The following is an 18,382-nucleotide window of genomic DNA, read 5'->3' as shown; positions in this document are numbered from 1 at the left end:
GTGTGTGTGTGTGTGTGTGTGTGTGTGTGTGTGTGTGTGTGTGTGTGTGGTGTTACTTGCAGAAAGACCAAATTAAAATAGGATGACTTTTGGGGCACCTGGGTGGCTCAGTGGATTAAAGCCTCTGCCTTCGGCTTGGGTCAGTATCTTGGGGTCCTGGGATTGAGCCCCACATTGGGCTCTCTGCTCAGCGGGGAGTCTGCTTCCCTTCCTCTCTCTGCCTGCCTCTCTGCCTGCTTGTGATCTCTATCTGTCAAATAAATAAATAAAACCTTAAAAAAAAAAAGATAAATAAGTCCAGGACGTGTAATGTACAACATTGTACTACAGTTAACAATACTGTATTGTATATTTTAATTGCTAGGATGGTAGATCTTAAAAGCCTTCATCACAGGAATAAACGTTATTACTGTATGTGTGAAGTGATGGATGCTATCTAAATATACTGTAGTGATCATTTTATAATATGTACATATATCACATCATTTTGTACACCTAAAGCTAATATAATGTTATAGGTCAGTGATACCTCAATTAAAAAATAGAAGCAAAATAAGAGTGAAAATAAATGAAAATTAGAAGATAATTATGGGAGGTCCAACATCAAAATAATAGAGGTTTCAGATGCACCACAACCAAAAAGATAAGGATAAAAATATAGGGAAGGAAATTTTAATAGGATACTTCAAGAAATTTTGTCAGAAAAAATATTTGCTCCTTGGTTTGAAGGGTGTACTAATTGTCCAGCAAAAGAAATGAAAATGGATCCACACTACACAATGAACATCACATCCTTGTTTCCCTCTCCTGGTCCAAGCTATACAATTTAATGATTAGGATACTATAAAAGATTGACAAGTCTTCAGTTGTTGGTCAACTTGAGTCATATCTGTGTATATACAATGGAAGCAACAATGAAATGAGTGCTTTTTAAGGCTTCCATTGCACTCAGAATACATTGAGAGCTCCCCTTCTGACCTACCAGTCTCTCCATGATTAGGACCCAAGTAATTCTCTGGTCTTCTTGCCTTGCATGTTCTCCCTTAGCCACACTGGCTCCCTTGATGGTCCTTGAGCATGCCAAGATGACGACCTTGAGGCTTGCTTTTTCCATTGTCCTGGAATGATTTTTTTCCTCTATATTTACATGTCTTCTCCCATCATTTTATTCAGGTCTTCATGTAATGCAACCTTTTTCCTGACATTGAAACCTACCTTTTACTTTCATTGTTATTTCTTCCTTTATTCTCCAGTACTTTTCTTCAAAGCACTTATCGTTGATTGAATAAGCAAATAAATTAATTTTCTTATGCATTGTCTTCTCCATAAAATACGAGCTCTGTCTGTGCTGGCAGAAATAATTGTTTTGTTTATTGCTGTACCTGATGTCTAGAAATGTGCCTGACAGACAAGAAACTTAATACATTTCTATTGGATAAATAAATAAAATTGTAGATAATTTCTTTTTTCATCTATACCTAGAACTTTGTCTTGCCTCAATCGCACTTAGAAAAAAAAAAAAAAAAAAAAAACCCAAAACAAAACAAAAAAATCTTGGCCAAATTCGAGGGGTTTTTTTGTTTTGTTTTTGTTTTTGTTTTTAAAGTAAGCTTCTAAAGGAAAGTCCAGTAGGTTCTACCTAGTCTTATAAAAATGGAAAGGGAATAAAATCTTTAAAAAAGAGGGGCACCTGGGTGGCTCAGTGGGTTAAGCCGCTGCCTTCAGCTCAAGTCATGATCTCAGGGTCCTGGGATCGAGCCCCACATCAGGCTCTCTGCTTGACAGGGAGCCTGCTTCCCTCTCTCTCTCTCTCTCTGCCTGCCTCTCTGTCTACTTATGATCTCTCTCTGTCAAATAAATAAATAAAATCTTAAAAAAATAAAAAATTAAAAAAATTAAAAAGAGTGGGGGGCTCCTGGGTGGCTCAGTTGGTTTGGCGACTGCCTTCGGCTCAGGTCATGATCCTGGAGTCTCGGGATCAAGTCCCACATCAGGCTCCCTGCTTGGCAGGGAGTCTGCTTCTCCCTCTGACCTCTTCTCTCTCATGCTCTCTTTCTCTCTCTCAAATAAATAAATAAAATCTTTAAAAAAAATGGAAGAGAACCAAAGCAGATGTCACAGACATGGAGCCACAGAGAGAAGGAGCTGAGGAGATTTCCATACAGAATTCTAGGAAAGGCAACATCTCGGAGGGAAACAACAGTGTGGTGTCCCTGAGAGATTTAAATCCTGGGGACTTGCTTTGCTAAAGACCCTGTCTACAAATTCAGCTCAAGATTTTTTGAGTCCCATAATTTCTGGATTTGGACAGTGAATATGTTAGCTGCGGCCAGTGTTCTGGAAGGTATAGAAAGACATAAACTTTCCTTCAGTCTTGAAGGAAGGGTAAGAAACTCCCCTCTGGGTCCTCTGGTTGAACCTGTTCCCAGCCCAGAAGGATGGGGATTCAGGAAAAAACTAAACTTGATTTGGAGAAATTCAAAACCTATGACTTTCTTATCCCTTATCTGGGGAGTAAAGTCATATTTTCAACAGGTTGAATAAAACACTTTACCTATTTAATATAATGAGTAAAAATCTCAGTTTTACTGGAATTTTTGACCCCACATTCACAATTCAAAATAGCAAGTGTACATTAAATATGAATGATCCAAATATTGTAGGGACTATCATCAAATACAAGGAATAATCTTTTATGGAAATAAAACCTATTCATTTATTTAGATTAGGTGGTTTAAACAAATTCTGTTTCTTATAGTTCTGGATGCTCAAAGTCCAAGATCAAGGCACAGGCAGAGTTTGTGTCTGGTAAGAGCGTCTCCTCTGGTTCATAGGCAGTTAACTTTACACTGTGTTCTCACATGGCAAAGGGGCAAGGAGTTCTCTTTGGCCAATTTTCTGAGGGCACTAATCCATTATGAGGGTTCTGTCCTCATGACTTAATTACCTCCCAAATGCTCTACCTCCAAGCACCATCACATTGGGAATTAGGTAGGGTGGGGGGAGGGGGTACACAAACATTCATTTTATAGCAGTCACATTCTGAGGTACTGGGGGTTAGGACTTCAACATATGAATTTTGGAGGTACACATAATTCAGTCCACAACAAAGAAAAACATTTTTTTTTCCCTCCTGTAACAGAAAGGGAAAAAGATGGGGCAGGCACAGTGTATCTAATTTATGGCTTCTACAATCTAAGTGAAACATGTATGGGAAAGAGATTTAAAAAGAGGAAACAGAGGTGCCTGAGTGGCTCAGGTGGTTAAGCATCCGGCTCAAGGTCATGAGGTCATGATCTCATGGGTCATGAGATTCAGCCATGGGTTGGGCTGCATGCTCAGCAGGAGTCTGCTTGAAGATTGTCTCCCTTGGCCATTCCCTCTACTCACTTTCTCTTTCTCTCTCAAATAAATAAAAGAATCTTTAAAAGAAAATAAAAAGAGAAAAAAAGTTTGAGACAGTTGCTTAGGGGCATGGGAATATTATTTAACTAAAGAAGCATAGTAGGGATCCTATACTGTGATAAGGCCCATTTCAGTTTTGTGGTCATGAATTTAAAGTGAAACCATTCAGCTTGGTTTGTAATTTCCTCTAGCAACACACAGCTGCTCCGGAAGGCAGAAGAAAGCAGATGGGATTTTACCAAGCAAGTGTCACTCACCACTAGGAATTAAAATAACATGCAATTATGAGAGAGGTTTAAAATAACACAAACATTTAGATACAATCTATCACTCTCTTCACCAAATGTTAATGGCTACCAATTATGCCTCTGTATTTTTCTGGTTCACTCAGCTTGGATAACTTAACTTGCATTAAATCTTCTCTTAGAACCCAAGACTTCCTAAGGTCCACGTCACACACCCATGCTTCAGAATAGCTGAACCTAATAAGCTTGACCATCTAGATTAGAGTCAGAGGTTTTCACCAGTGAGCCCTAACAGAGGACAGACGTTTGCCTGAGGGCCATACAACAGAGCCAAAATTCCTGACTGGTGAAGGACTCAAAATTCATTGACTTTCACATTTATGTAAAACTAGGGAGCTGGGAAAGTTTACGACATTTTGTAGTCATAGTCTGAAGTGAATTTTTATTTATTCATCCAGCACATACCTTACTGAGCACTTGCTATGTGCAGGTGCTATTTTCATGCTGGAGGTAATAAACAAGAATATCTCTGCATGTGGAATTTAACAGGGGACAAGGAAAGGAACAAGCAAGTAAGAAAAATGTCAATATAATTTTAGGTGGGGATAACACTGGGAAGAAAAAAAAAACATAGCAAGTTTAGAGAGAGGGGGAGGGTTTAGATGAGGTGATTGTGTGACCTCCTGAGGGGGTGTGTTTGGTTAGCGTGTGAAGGAAGCAGGGAGGGCAGAGAACTTTGAAAGCATTTTTGATGAATTGCAGATTGAATGTTGATAAATCTGCCTCAAGGGGATTCTACTTCCTAACACACAGTGCTGACTATACAAAGTTTGATTAACCATTGCTTTATTATACACATTGCGACAATGTAAAAAAAGTCCCATTTTCAATTTATCAGTGAATGCACAATTATTGTTTCCACTGTATCAGTTGGCTCCTCTATTATTTAAAATTTTAGTGAGTGTTTAGTGCTCATGAACAAATTAATAGAAACCTTGAAGCCACACAAATTCTCAGCTTTCATGGACAACTGACAGACACTAAAAAGGTTCTCCCTACATCATCACAACTGTTAAATGGGCCTTAGTATGCAGCCAACTTTTACCATAACAGAAAATATTTCCATGTTATAATCACATGAGCTTTTCCTGATTATGAACCCACCTCTGCCAAGGCACTATGACTTGATAGTTAAATACCTTGACATTAATCAGGTGAAGGCATTGAGGGATGAAAATAAGATCACATTTTAGGAAGAAGCCTCCCATACATATTGCATGTATGTAGATATGTGTATCCATGTCTGGGACTTCTACCTATCTTCCACCTATCTCAAGAAATTTAGAAATACCTAAGAGGGTAATTTTCATTAAGATAAATAAGTTCCGAGTATGCTACTTCATTTGAGGTTATGTCCTTTAGAGGGTAGTGTTTGGCATCTGGTTATTTGCCACATAGTTGAAAATAGGTTGTTTATTAAATTTCTATCATGAACAATGTCCACTAGAAATGGCCAGTTCTGGCACTAAGAATCTCAGTGGATCCTTAGGCTCCTTTCTCCCAAGTAAATAACTGGGAAGTAGACCTACTGGTCAGTCAGAGGTGACTTAGGAGATCTCAAGGGAATATCATGCGAACAGTTGGTCTTTCAATCACTGGTTCAATACGTTTTTCTCTATGGAAGATTTAAGAATTCCATGTTTTGCTTTTCCACTCCTGGTCAACAGCTGAAATGTGTGACAACTATTTAGCTAGTTTTTAGCAAGGGTGAATGGTGTTAACATTATCTCCAAAAGTGTTTAAGAACAGAATAACTGAGGACATGAAGCTGTCATTACACTTACGTTATGCCAGGCTTCCTTGTTTACCTAATAGATAATAATGGGAATACATCATCTTATAAGACTTTGTATGTTGTTTTTATAATAACTCTATTGTAATATAATTCATATATCACAGAATTCATCCTTTCAAAGTTTGTAATCCAGTAGTTTTTAGCATATTCACAAATGCGGCATATTCATAGTACATTCAAATTTTACATATTTTATAACCACAAAAATATTCCCCATATCCATTACTTCCTCTCAGCTTTTGGAAGCTCTTCTCTCTCTATGAATTTACCTATTCATTTTTATTTTATTTTTTTATCTACAGTTATATATCTTCTTGAATGATCTATCTTTTTACCATTACAAAATGTTATTTATCTCAATTAACAATTCTTATCTAAAGTCTATTTTGTCTGATATTTTTATAGTCACTCCATTTTTCCTTTGATTACTGTTCTCATACTATTTCTACAATTTACTTTAATCAGTTTGTCTCTTTGAACCTAAATTGTGTCTCTTGCAAACAGCATATAGTTGAATAATGCTTTAAAAATTCATTTACCAATCTCTGCATTTTGATTGGACTGTTGAATCAATTTTCAGTTAACACAGTTACTAAAAGGTAGGATTTATTTTTGTTATTTTATGTTTTCTTTACATGTTACATCCCTTTCCCCTTATTCTTCCATTAGTACCTTCTTTTGTATTAAATACTTCCTATTATACTATTTTATCCACTAATTTCTTTTATTGTATTTTTAAGTTATCTTCTTAGTGGTTTCCCTAGAGATTACAATTAGTATCCTCAACTTAAAAATTTTAATTTCGGGGCGCCTGGGTGGCTCAGTGGGTTAAAGCCTCTGCCTTTGGCTCAGGTCATGATCCCAGGTTCCTGGGATCGAGCCTCGCATCAGGCTCTCTGCTCAGCAGGGAGCCTGCTTCCTCCTCTCTCTCTCTGCCTGCCTCTCTGCCTACTTGTGATCTCTGTCCATCAAATAAATAAATAAAATCTTTAAAAAAATTTTAATTTCAATACTGTAAAAAAACTTTGCCCTAATATAGCACTCCCTTTCCCCCCTCCTTTGTGTGATCCTTATCATTAAAAGTATAATGTTATACATCATAAGCCCATTAAGACGTTTTAAAATTATTGCTTTATGCAAATGTCTTTTAAATCAGTTAGAAGTAAAAAAGATTAACATGCAAAAATTCACTTACAATGTCCTTTATGTTTACAAATGTGGTTATTGGTACTGGTGCTCTTTCTCTGCATGGATTTCAGTTACTATTGGATGTCATTCATTTCGAACTAAAGGACTCCCTTTATTATTTCTTGTAGAGCAGGGCTCCTAGAGAGAAATTCTGTTTTAATTTACCTGGGAATATCTTAGTTTCTCCTAAATTTTGCTGTATATAGAATTCTTGGTCTTGCTGTGTATAGAATTCTTGGTCTTTCAGTTTACAGAATTCTTATTGACAGTTTTCTTTCAGCACTTTGACTATATCATTCCACTGCTTTCTGGCCTCCATAGCTTCTGATCAGAAGTCAGCCATAAATCTTATTGAGGCTCCCTTGTACAGAATGAATCTTTTTCCATTTGCTATTTTCAGGATTCCCTTTTCATCTTTGTCTTTTGACATTTTAGCTACAGTGTACTGAGGTGACAATATGTTTGAGTTTGTCCTAGTTGGGGTTGGCTGAAATTTGTAAATGATTAATGTTTTTATGAATTTGGAAAGTTTTCAACTAATTTTTTTCTTCAGGTATTCTTTCTGCCTCTTTCACTTCTCCCTCTCCTTCAGGAACTCCATCATGTATAAGCTGTCATGTTTTAAGGTGTTCACAGGTCTCTTCATTTTTCTTCATTATTTTTCTTTTTCTTCACCAGATAGGATAATCTCTTTCGATTACCTTCAAGTTTTCTGAGTTTTTCTTCTGCCATTCAGATCTGATGTTAAATACCTCTAGTGATTACTTTTCAGCTCCAGAACTTCTATTTGGTCCTTCCTTTGCAGTTTATCTCTACTGATATTCTCCATTTGGAGCACAAAATTGTTATACATTATTTCTTTCAAAATTGTATCCTTTAGTTCTTTGACATATCTATTGTGCCTGATTTAAAGTCTTTTAGTAGTAAATCCATCAGAGTTTCCTTAGGGACAGATTCCACTGACTGCATTTTCTTCCCTATGCAAGCCAAATTTTAATTAAAAACCTCAAATTTAAATCATAGAGCTTATAATAAAGTAGAGCATTGGTTCTTTCTTCTGACTATACATTAGAGTCACCTAGGAAAAAGTAAAAAAAAAAAAATACTGATATATACCTCAAATGAATCAAATTGGAATCTCTGTGGATGGGCCCCAAGTATCTGCATTAATATTTTTAATTATCTTATACTTATGCTCAGTAAGTGTTGAGAAACCTGCAGTTTTAAGTCTGGCACTAATTGATTTAACCAACTTTTGTGAATACTCAAAGGAAGAGGACTATTCTCCAGAAGAAGCAAAAACAGAATGGCTTATAGGGAAACTCTATGATTCAAGGTGGAGGGAAGGTTTCAGAGAGATCCTAAAGTTAGGAAATATTTCTTACTTGTGTAAACATATATAACTAACATTTACTGAACTCTTGCTATATACTTGGTGCTGTGTCAAATGTATTAAGATGATTTCATCTTAATCCTTCCAACATCCTCTTAAGATAATTGGTACTTTTATAAGCCCCATTATGTAGATGAGGAAAGTGGGTCTAAGAGTGGTCAGATAACCGGCTAAGGAATCCGGTTAGTAAGCAAATGGACTAGAGGGAAACCTGGGTCCAGGTCAGCCCCACACCCATAATTTTACTCACTGAGTATATACATATATATATGTGTGTGTGTATGTGTGTGTGTGTGTGTGTGTGTGTGTGTTGGATTAATTGGTTTAATTAATAAAAATTAAAATCTTACTTTATTGGAAAAATTATTTGCTGGAATGTATCCAAAAAACATAAAAAAGCATACATTGGGTCAATTGATCTTACGCCATGACTCATTCAATGAATAACAACAAATATATTTAAGCATTTATGTAAAAAATTGAAAATAACTTAAATCTAGAAATGTTCATGTTTGAAGAAATTTACATCAGCTATTTTAATCAAATTAAGATATGTTTTCATATAGTGTTATAGAATTATATATGTATCATAATCAAAGCTATTGATTATATATAGAATAGTATATAGAATTATATATGTATAGTATATAGAATTTTATATGTATCATAATCAAAACTATTTTAGAAGGCTATTAAAATTTTAATAGTAGTTACCTTTAATCTGTAGAAAAGGAAAAATTGCTAATTTAGTTTTGTTTTTCTGTATATTTCAATTTTCTAGCATTTATAAAAAAATTAAAACTTAAAGACATAAGACATACGCATTAATTTCCATAAAGAGTTTGTTTGTGAATAGTTGTGGGTTTGATAGTTGTGGGTTTATTGGGATTCCCCCTTAAGTTAGCTTGGGCTGCCATAACAAAATACCACAGACTATGTGGCCTAAACAATAGAAATTTATTTTCTCACAGTTTTAGAAGTCCAGATGTTCTGGCCAAGTTGGTTTTTGGTGAGGATTTTCTACCTGGTTTCCAGATAGTTGCCTTCATGTCCTCACATGGCCTTCCCTTGATGCCTACATACAGGGAGAGGTGGGAGAGAGAGAGAGAAAGGGAGCACTTTCTCATATTTCTTCTTATAAGGACACCAATCCTATCAGGTCAGCCCCCCACTTATGACCTCATTTAACTTAATTACTTTCTTAGAGGTCCCATCTACAAATACAACCACACTGGGGGTTAGGGTTTCACCATATAAATTGGGGGATGAAGGGCAAACAAACATTTAATAGGCACCAACTGAACATTGAAAAATAGTTTTAAAAATAAGATATTTAGGTAAAAAAGATTCAGAATGGATTTTCTTAATCTAGGTTCCATGAAAGAATTTTGGGGGCATGTAATCTTCTTGAAATTATGTGCAAGACTGTCTTTGCATTTGATTTGGGGGTAGAAACTAGTGCAGAACTTATATCAGATGTGACCTCAAAAAAATTAAGAAACAGTTAAATAGAGAAATTTCACTAAAAAAATAACACAACAGCAAGCCTGGGTGATTCAGTTAGTTATGCATCTACCTTTGGCTCAGGTAACGATCCCAGGGTTCTGGGATCAAGTCCCACATCTGACTCCCTGCTCATGGAGGAGTCTGCTTCTCCTTCTGCCCCTCCCCCTGCCTGTGCGCTCTCTCTCTCTCTCTCTCTCTCTCTCACAAAAATAAATAAATAAATAAATAAAATCTTAAAAAAATAAAAAGAACACAACAGACCAAGGAAAAGTAATATTTTGATGAAACAAGTCAAAAGGATTTTCTTAATACAGAGCAGACACACTATTGCAAGGAAATCGAAGACACGGGCTTTGAAATGGTGGGTGGACCTGGGTTTAAAGTCTAGTTCTGTCATTTTTGCTAGAATTGTGACTTAAATGAAGTGAGTCAACCTCCTAAAGTATATTGCTGAGTATGCACATCTGGAATATTGGCTAAAGCTGATGAATGTTGCCAAGTACTGTGCTAAGCAGTTTACATGAGTCACCTCATTGATAGAATGACTCCAGGAAGCAGGTAACAGTATTCTCACTTAGAAGTAAGGAGGTTGAGGGGCGCCTGGGTGGCTCAGTGGGTTAAGCCGCTGCCTTCGGCTCAGGTCATGATCTCAGGGTCCTGGGATCGAGTCCCGCATCGGGCTCTCTGCTCAGCAGGGAGCCTGCTTCCCTCTCTCTCTCTCTCTCTGCCTGCCTCTCTGTCTACTTGTGATTTCTCTCTGTCAAAGAAATAAATAAAATCTTTAAAAAAAAAAAAAAGAAGTAAGGAGGTTGAGGCTTACCCAGCAAGGTAACATGGAATCACATAGTAAGCATTTAGCACACAATCTGGCATGCATGAAGAAGTCAGCAATTGTTTGCTTCCATCGGTTTGGACGGTGACATTTATATTTATGTTACCAGAGAGCCCTTCCAATCCTAAACTTTCTGCTCCCCTCTCTGATATATTAAAGATTGCTAGAAATACAAATGAACATTTTTAGTTCAATTCACAATTCTTAAAGGAGTAACTATGCCAAACATGACGGACTAGATTTTCCCTCTGGGGAAATCTCTTGAACACAGGTCAGGCTGAGGATTCACAGAAAGATGCATGTCCTTTGAGGGGCTTGTCTCTATGTGAATAGAATATAGCAATTTATTGCTCAGAATGATAAACTTAGGATTAGTAAGATGGGTACTAAATAGTATCCATTTCAGGGGCGCCTGGGTGGCTCAGTGGGTTAAGCCACTGCCTTCGGCTCAGGTCATGATCCCAGGTCCTGGGTTCAAGCCCCACATTGGGCTTTCTGCTCAGCAGGGAGCCTGCTTCCTCCTCTCTCTCTGCCTGCCTCTCTGCCTACTTGTGATTTCTCTCTGTCAAATAAATAAATAAAATCTTAAAAAAAAATAGTATCCATTTCATAAAGCTTTCTGTATCATTCTTCGTCCACTCCAGAAGTGTTCATTGAATAGTTACTTGATGTCAGACTCTCCTTGGGGGCTGGACACAAATCTCCTAAGGGGATGACCACCATGACCATAAAATGCCTTATGTACTCTCCATGTCTGTTATGTTTGGTAGCTTTAATGGATTTATACACCAGATTTACATACCAACAAGAATTTATACGAAATTTTTGGTGGAAATTTGGACCTCAAGAAATAGTGTTTGATTATTTGAAGCAGTAGACCTACTGCCATCTTGTGGCAAGACTGCAAATTTCAGGGCTAAAGAAAAACTGAGCATTAATTTTTATAAACCATGATAGAGATCATATTATCAAATCACACCAAGTCAAAAGAATTGTCTGTTGCCGGGGGGGTGGGGAGATAGATGACATTTATAAAATTAAGTCAAAAGTAACTTGTACCAGTCATAAAGTTATTACATAATATTTCTGGAGTAGATTTCAAAATACTGCCCAACAGTCCTAAAAATGAGTTGACAAACTTACCACTTATAAGGTAGATTTTTATAACGTGAAATTGTTGATAAATCTATTCCTTGCCTAAATTGCCAATTAGTTTTATTGAAAAATATATTGCCTCATGTCATCCTTTTTGTTTATTCTTTTCTTTCCCCCTTTTGGTGGCAATCAAGAGCAGCTTGATGCTTAATCTACCAGAGTTTGTAACATGATCTGTGTTTTTTGACCTGGCTGTGCAGTGAGGTTAAGTCACGTGTTTTGTAAGCAGCAAATGAAGCCAATGCCATAGTATGGAACTCTGTTAGTTTCTATATGGGTCACTTAGCTTTGCATTATTTCATAGCCACAGTGTGTGAATTTAAGCAGCTCTAGCGAGCCATTGTAAAAATATGCATCAAATGTTATCAAGGTTATCCTGGTAGAAATCCACCAACACCACAGGGGGAAAAAAAAAAAAACTTTCAAGCAACTGTCCTCTTTTGTAAGTGATTAGCATTGTCATTCTAAATCTAAGGTAACTAACACTAAGCAACAGTGTACTGATGGGCTATTTATTATGTATGACAGTACAAGTTATACACATGCCTATGCATATTGAATTACCAATGTCTAGTAAGTGGCATGTAATACAATGCCACTGCCAGGAACTTTTAGGAAAAAGTCATCCATTCTTTTTGCATCTGACATTTTACAAAGACTTTTTTATTTTTTTAAATATTTTTATTTATTTATTTGATAGAGACACAGCGAGAGGGAAAACAAGCAGGGGGAGTGGGAGAGGAGAAGCAGGCTTCTTGCTGAGCAGGAACCCCGATGTGGGGCTCGATTCCAGGACCCTGGGATCATGACTTGAGCTAAAGGCAGATGCTTAATGCCTGAGCCATCCAGGTGCCCCTTACAAAGACTAAAACACCAATTATTTTCCAGTCATTAACATGATAGGAAAGCCCTCCACGCCCGTGCACACACCCACGCAAACACATAGACACGCATTTGACAAAACAGAAGCAGAGTATTATAAGCACATCCTATCTTTCTGTTAAGCCTTTCTGGCTTTGTAGACACTCACCTGGCAAGCAAATGTTCTGTTGAGGGGACCAAGGTAAAGGGTTAATAACATTCACCTATGCATAATAAAATTATGCAATTAGAAAAGTAATTTTACAAAAGAGCTGTTGGCTAATGATTGTTTAGCAGAAAACACTTTATTATTTAGCTTTTTCCAGTGTAAAACCCAAAAAGCGAGAAAATAGTTTTAGTGGTCTCTCTCCCTCAAAGTTTTAGCACCTAGTCTTGCTAATTTGAATTAGATTAAACATTTAACACGGCTTTAAAGAGATTCTGAATTCTGGGAAATGGTGAAAAAAATTTTTTTTGTTATCCTAATGCAGTCTTTTGATCTTCAAAATGACTGTATTTATGGAAAAATTATTTAAACTGAGAATGGGGCAAACTTTTAACACACTAAAGAGTTATGAGCCTTTACTGACTAGAATTCTAACAAATTTAAAGGAAGCAAGAAAACTTTTCAGAGCTCCCCGGTCAGAATATTCAGTGGTTCTCTTAGCAGGAGATATAGATGACAATTGAACACGTCTTACAGAGTTTCATTCAAATAATGTTTCTCGATTTACTACATTCATTTAGGTATTGAACTGTGAAGTTGTAATAAAATTATCCTTACTCTTATGGAAATAACACATGTTCATATTCTTATTTTAAAATCAAATTATCCTCCATCAGCTTACTGTCTCTCATCTCAAGCCCCACTCCAAAGTGCAATCATTTTTAGCCTATTTAGCAATGTCTAATGGTCTTACTTGTAGGTAACATTTTACCACCATTTTAAATTCTTCTTTGCTCCTTATTTCTAGTATTACTTAGTTACTTAGTATTTATTATTTCCATTACGGAAAAAATGAAGGATTGGCTATGTTACCCCCTTCCCCCCAACTTTTTTTTTTTTTTTCTCCATCTTCCTTTCTAATGTGTCATTATACTTCACTTTGGGTTATGTAAATCTTTAGTGTTACTAGCAAATTTGGAGGAGAGCGTTTGTTTTTGGCAGCTGTTCTTCCCAATCCTCCAGTATGCTATCTGGCTGTACCTAACCTTAGACCTCTTTTCTAATATCTTTTGTACTCTGTCCTCCAGGCACAAAGTGCATCTTCTTCTTTCTAGGGCACCCTGGAGCCTTGCATGTGTTCTTTCCTGTCCTGGAAATGGCTTTACTCTCATCCCCACCTTGCAAACTCCTTGTCTCTTTTAAACCTCCCTGTTAAGAAACCTTTTACAACTGTCCTGAGCAGAGGCTGCCACTCCTCTCCTTGTGCTCCTGACAACATCCCAGTACCTCTGGCATAGCAATTATTGGATTAAATAAAATTAGAGACAAAAACTGATAATTTAAGACTGTTTCCAAGCCTTTCATGTTCTTCCAAACCAGAGTTGGAAGGGATAGTAGCACCAAAAGATGAAGAAGCTAGGAATCGAAAGAAGCTTTTTTTTTCTGGGCATGGAGAGGGCCATGTAAGAAATATTAGGAGGGTCTCCTGATCACCTGGAGTGTTTGAGAAACCCATGTCAGTTCCACGGAGCACACAGTTGGGGCCCTACCAAAACTGCTGTCCCTAGCTTTCACCATGCAGCAAATCGGCCTGACCCCTGACTCCAGCACCACATTTAGTGTCCCCACAGCACTGGCCTCCAAGAGCCCCAGGGGAGGCACAACACTATACCACACCCATTGTTGGCTTCTCTCCTTTTCTGTCTCACTTCCAAACTTTACCAGTGGTGTTACCTGGAATCAACTCCCAAATCATATGCATTCCCTTGTTTTAGAGTTGGGTTCTGGGAAAACCTAAGTTAAGAGAGCACTTATTTTGAAATTTCTTTGCGCCCTGTGAATTGTGGTCCAACTGTTACCACTCACTCCGGCACTGACCCGTGGGGTCCTTGATGTGGTGGTCTTTCCCACCAGACTGGCCGGCAGAGGCTTTGTCTTTGACTGATCTCACTCTCAACAGATTTTTGTGAAGTGAATAAATGTGTGAGTGAATGAAAGATATCCCATAGGAGTCCCAGAGTAAAATAGGAGATTTCTAAAAATGCTGCAAGTTAGATTCCATATTGCTTATCTACTTCAGCAAACATGCAGGCTTGTCTGAACTGGTCCATATTAGGTAGTGAATGAAGCTCACTAAATATTTTAGTCACATTCACACTCCCCAAATGAGTCATTTTTTCCAAACCTACATAGCATTTTATTGGCTCGAAAGATGTTTTCACTCTTTTTAAAAAAATAATGTTTCAGCAGAGGAACTTTTTATTTAGAGTTTAATGATCCCAGAGACTCATTAATTTTCTTTCTTGAAACACGGAAATAAAACATTTACATCTAGTTCTAAACCATTTTTATGTAGCTAATTTTCTCCACTGCTGAACTTAGAGAAAACCTTTTTAATTCAGAATCAGACATTACATACCATGTGTTGTCTTAAATATATAAGTATATGTTTAAAGTAGCTTATTTTCTGTACCATGAAGCAATACAATACTGAAGTTGATATTTTAAAGAGTCAAAATACAGAAACTGAAAGGAATAAGTCTTAAGTAGTTTTAGTTTGCTAGGAATCAGGTTTAAGACACTAAAAAAATATTCAGCCAAAGGTGGTTGTTACTCTTCATATCACATGAATAGTTTGAAAGCATTACAATTTGACAGCATCCAAAGGAAACCTTATTTGTCCTTTCCCTATCACTGTGCGCTAGAGAGGAGTTGGGGATATTACCAGTCATCTTACTTTTTAACTAATGTGCACGTGGTGCCAGGATTTTGCTATGGAGTGAATATTTGAGTCTCCTCAAATTCATATGTTGAAGCCATAACCGCCAGGGTGAAGGTGGGGTCTTTGGAAGCAATTAGCTCAGGGGGTGGGGCCCTAATGAATGGGATTAGTGCCTTAAAAGAGTAAACACCAGAGAAATGATCTCTCTCCCTCTGCCATGTGAGCAGAGTGTGAAGGCAGCCAGAAGGGTTTTCGCCAGGAACCAAATTGAACAGCACCTTGACCTTGGACTTCCCAACCTTCCAAATTGTGGGATATAAATGTCTCTTATTTAAGCCATCCAGTCTATGGTATTTTTGTTATAGCATCCAGAGCTTAATGGATTTCTGAGAAGGCTAGGGGACTGCTCTTCCCTTGGCTGTCTAGCACTAGGTAAGTGTTACTGGTCTTGTCACTCTTCTGAGCCCCAAAATCTCCAGCAGTTGCAGAGAAATTGGGTGATCCAGCATGCCACTCTCTGTGGTATCGTGAAGGCCAAGTAAAACACTGGTGAAAATGCTTTTAATCAGGAAAGCCTCATGCAGAGGTAGAGTGTTCTACTTATTCTTAGATTTGTTTTTGCCCTTTCTGCCCAAGGTTAAATGAACAAAGAATATATATACTTTAGGTAGTAAGGGGAAAGAAGAAGAGGAGCAAAATAAATATACATTTTGTCATATTGATTGGATTAGGAGTTGGCAGACACATTTTTCTCCCCCACTACTTCTCACTAATCAACATCTCAGGGTCCTAGTTTTCTCCTTCCTAAAATAAAAAGTTGGAATGATTTTAAAGTTCTTTCAGGCACTATGAGGCAAGGAGTCCATAGAATTTATGGATAAATTTTAATAGGAATGTATTAAATATATTGCTGCCGTCCCGCTGGAAAAAATATGTCCTACAAAATAATGTTTATTTGGAATGAGAAATCCATTTTGGAATGTGTGAACCCATCATAATATGACCTAAGCTTTTCTTTCCAGACTCCATCCCAGTCATTTCCTGCTTCAAGAGCAGGTAGGTGCCCACCAGGTAATCCCCAAGGCTGACACAGATTCGCTCTCTGACCATCTCTAGTTAGGCTCCTCTGGGCCCTCTTCTGGACTAGGCCTCTGTCCTGGCCTACACAAACAGCAGAGTCTTAACACAAATGATTGTGCACCCCCCTCCGAAGCCCCCACGAAGAGACCAGAACACACACAAGCATAGTCTGTGTCAGCTCAAGACAGCATCTCTGAGATGACTGCTCCAGCCCACTCACCCTGACTGGGAAAGGTCAAGGCTGTCAAAAATTTACTGTTTGTTCCAACCAACACCTGAAGATAGGACCCCTCCTCCCGGTCTTTGTGAGAGAGTAGGAGCCTGACTTTGATAAGGATTGGCATGAGTTAGCAAACTCAGATCGACTAGTCAGTCACACGAAACAACCTGCTTTCTGCTTTTTGTAATTCCCTTTCCTTACTCCACTGAGTGCCACTCACCCAGTCCCTATTTATTCATATTCCCTTTAAATTGTGCTGTCACCTCTCAGTGAGTGGGATTTGAGTACAGTTCATGCTGGACTCTTTTCTTTATTGCAATAGTTACTACTGGTTAATATCTGTCCATAAGGTTTTAACTAGTGCTAGGCATAGTTAATTTTTGACAGGGTCCAGTGCAAAATGAAAGCACAGGTAACCTTGTTTGCATAGCATGAAACTGTCATTAAGAGTACTGACACATAAACAACTTTTTCTCTTTCTTCTGCCATCTATTTCCGGACTTGCCATATTTTTGATTCTTAATATTTTCTAAGTAAAGAAAAATTTGAAAAAATTTTATTGAGGTATAATTAGTATGTAACATTATATTAATTTCAAGTGTACAACATAGTGATTCAATATTTGTACATATTATAGAACGATTACCCCAATAAGCTTAGTTAGCATCCATCACCAAACATACTTACAAAATTTTGTTTTTCTTCGGACAAGGACATTAAAGATAGTCTCTCTTAGCAACTTTTTTATATGTAGTGCATTATTATTATGTATAGTTATTATGCTGTACAGTACATCCCTATGACTAATATATTTTAGGAATGGAAATTTGTGACTTTTGGCTCCCTCCCACCATCATCTCTGGCAACCACCAATCTATTCTCCATATCTATGAGCTTGGTTTGTTGTCATTGTTGTTTAGACTCCTCATATAAGAGAGATCATATAGTATTTATTTCTCTGTTTGACTTATTGTACCTAGCATAATGCTCTCCAAGTCTATCCATGTTTTCACAAATGGAAAGATTTCATTCTTCTTTATGGCTGACTAATATTTGTGTGTGTGTGTGCATATGTGACATCTTCTTTTTCCATTCATCCATTGATGGACACTTAGGTTGTTCCCATATCTGGATATTGAAAATAATGCTACAATGAATACAGGGATGCATATATCTTTTCAAATTAGTGTTTTAATTTTCTTTGGAGAACCAGAAGTGGAATTGCTGGATGATATGGTAGTTCTATTTTTAATCTTTTGAGGAAACTTCACATTATTTTCTGTAGTGGCTCCACCAATTTATGTTTCCACCAACAGTTCACAAGAATTCCCTTTGCTCTACATTCTCACCAACACTTGTTATTTATTGTCTTTTTCCTAACAGTCATTCTAAGAAGTGCACAGTGGTATTTCATTGAGGTTTTGATTTGCATTTCTCTGATGCTTAGTGATGTTGAACAACTTTTCATGTGTCTGTTGGTCATCCATATGTCTTCTTTGAAAAAATGTCTATTCAGGCCATCTGCCAATTTTTTAATGGGATTTTTTTTTTTTTGCTATTAAGTTGTATAAGTTCTTTATGTTTTTTGGAAATTAATTCTTTATCATGTATATGATTTGCAATATTTTCTTCAATTCAGTAGGTTGACTTTCTATTTTGTTGATTGTTTCCTTTGTTGTACAGAAGTTTTTTAGCTTGATGTAGTCCCACTTGTTTATTTTTGCTTTTGAAGTCAGATCCAAAAACACATTACC

Source organism: Enhydra lutris, unplaced genomic scaffold (genome assembly GCF_002288905.1).
Source record: "Enhydra lutris kenyoni isolate GAN:26980312 unplaced genomic scaffold, ASM228890v2 scaffoldscaffold41, whole genome shotgun sequence".
In the NCBI taxonomy this organism is placed as follows: domain Eukaryota; kingdom Metazoa; phylum Chordata; class Mammalia; order Carnivora; family Mustelidae; genus Enhydra; species Enhydra lutris.
This window is presented reverse-complemented; position numbering follows the sequence as displayed.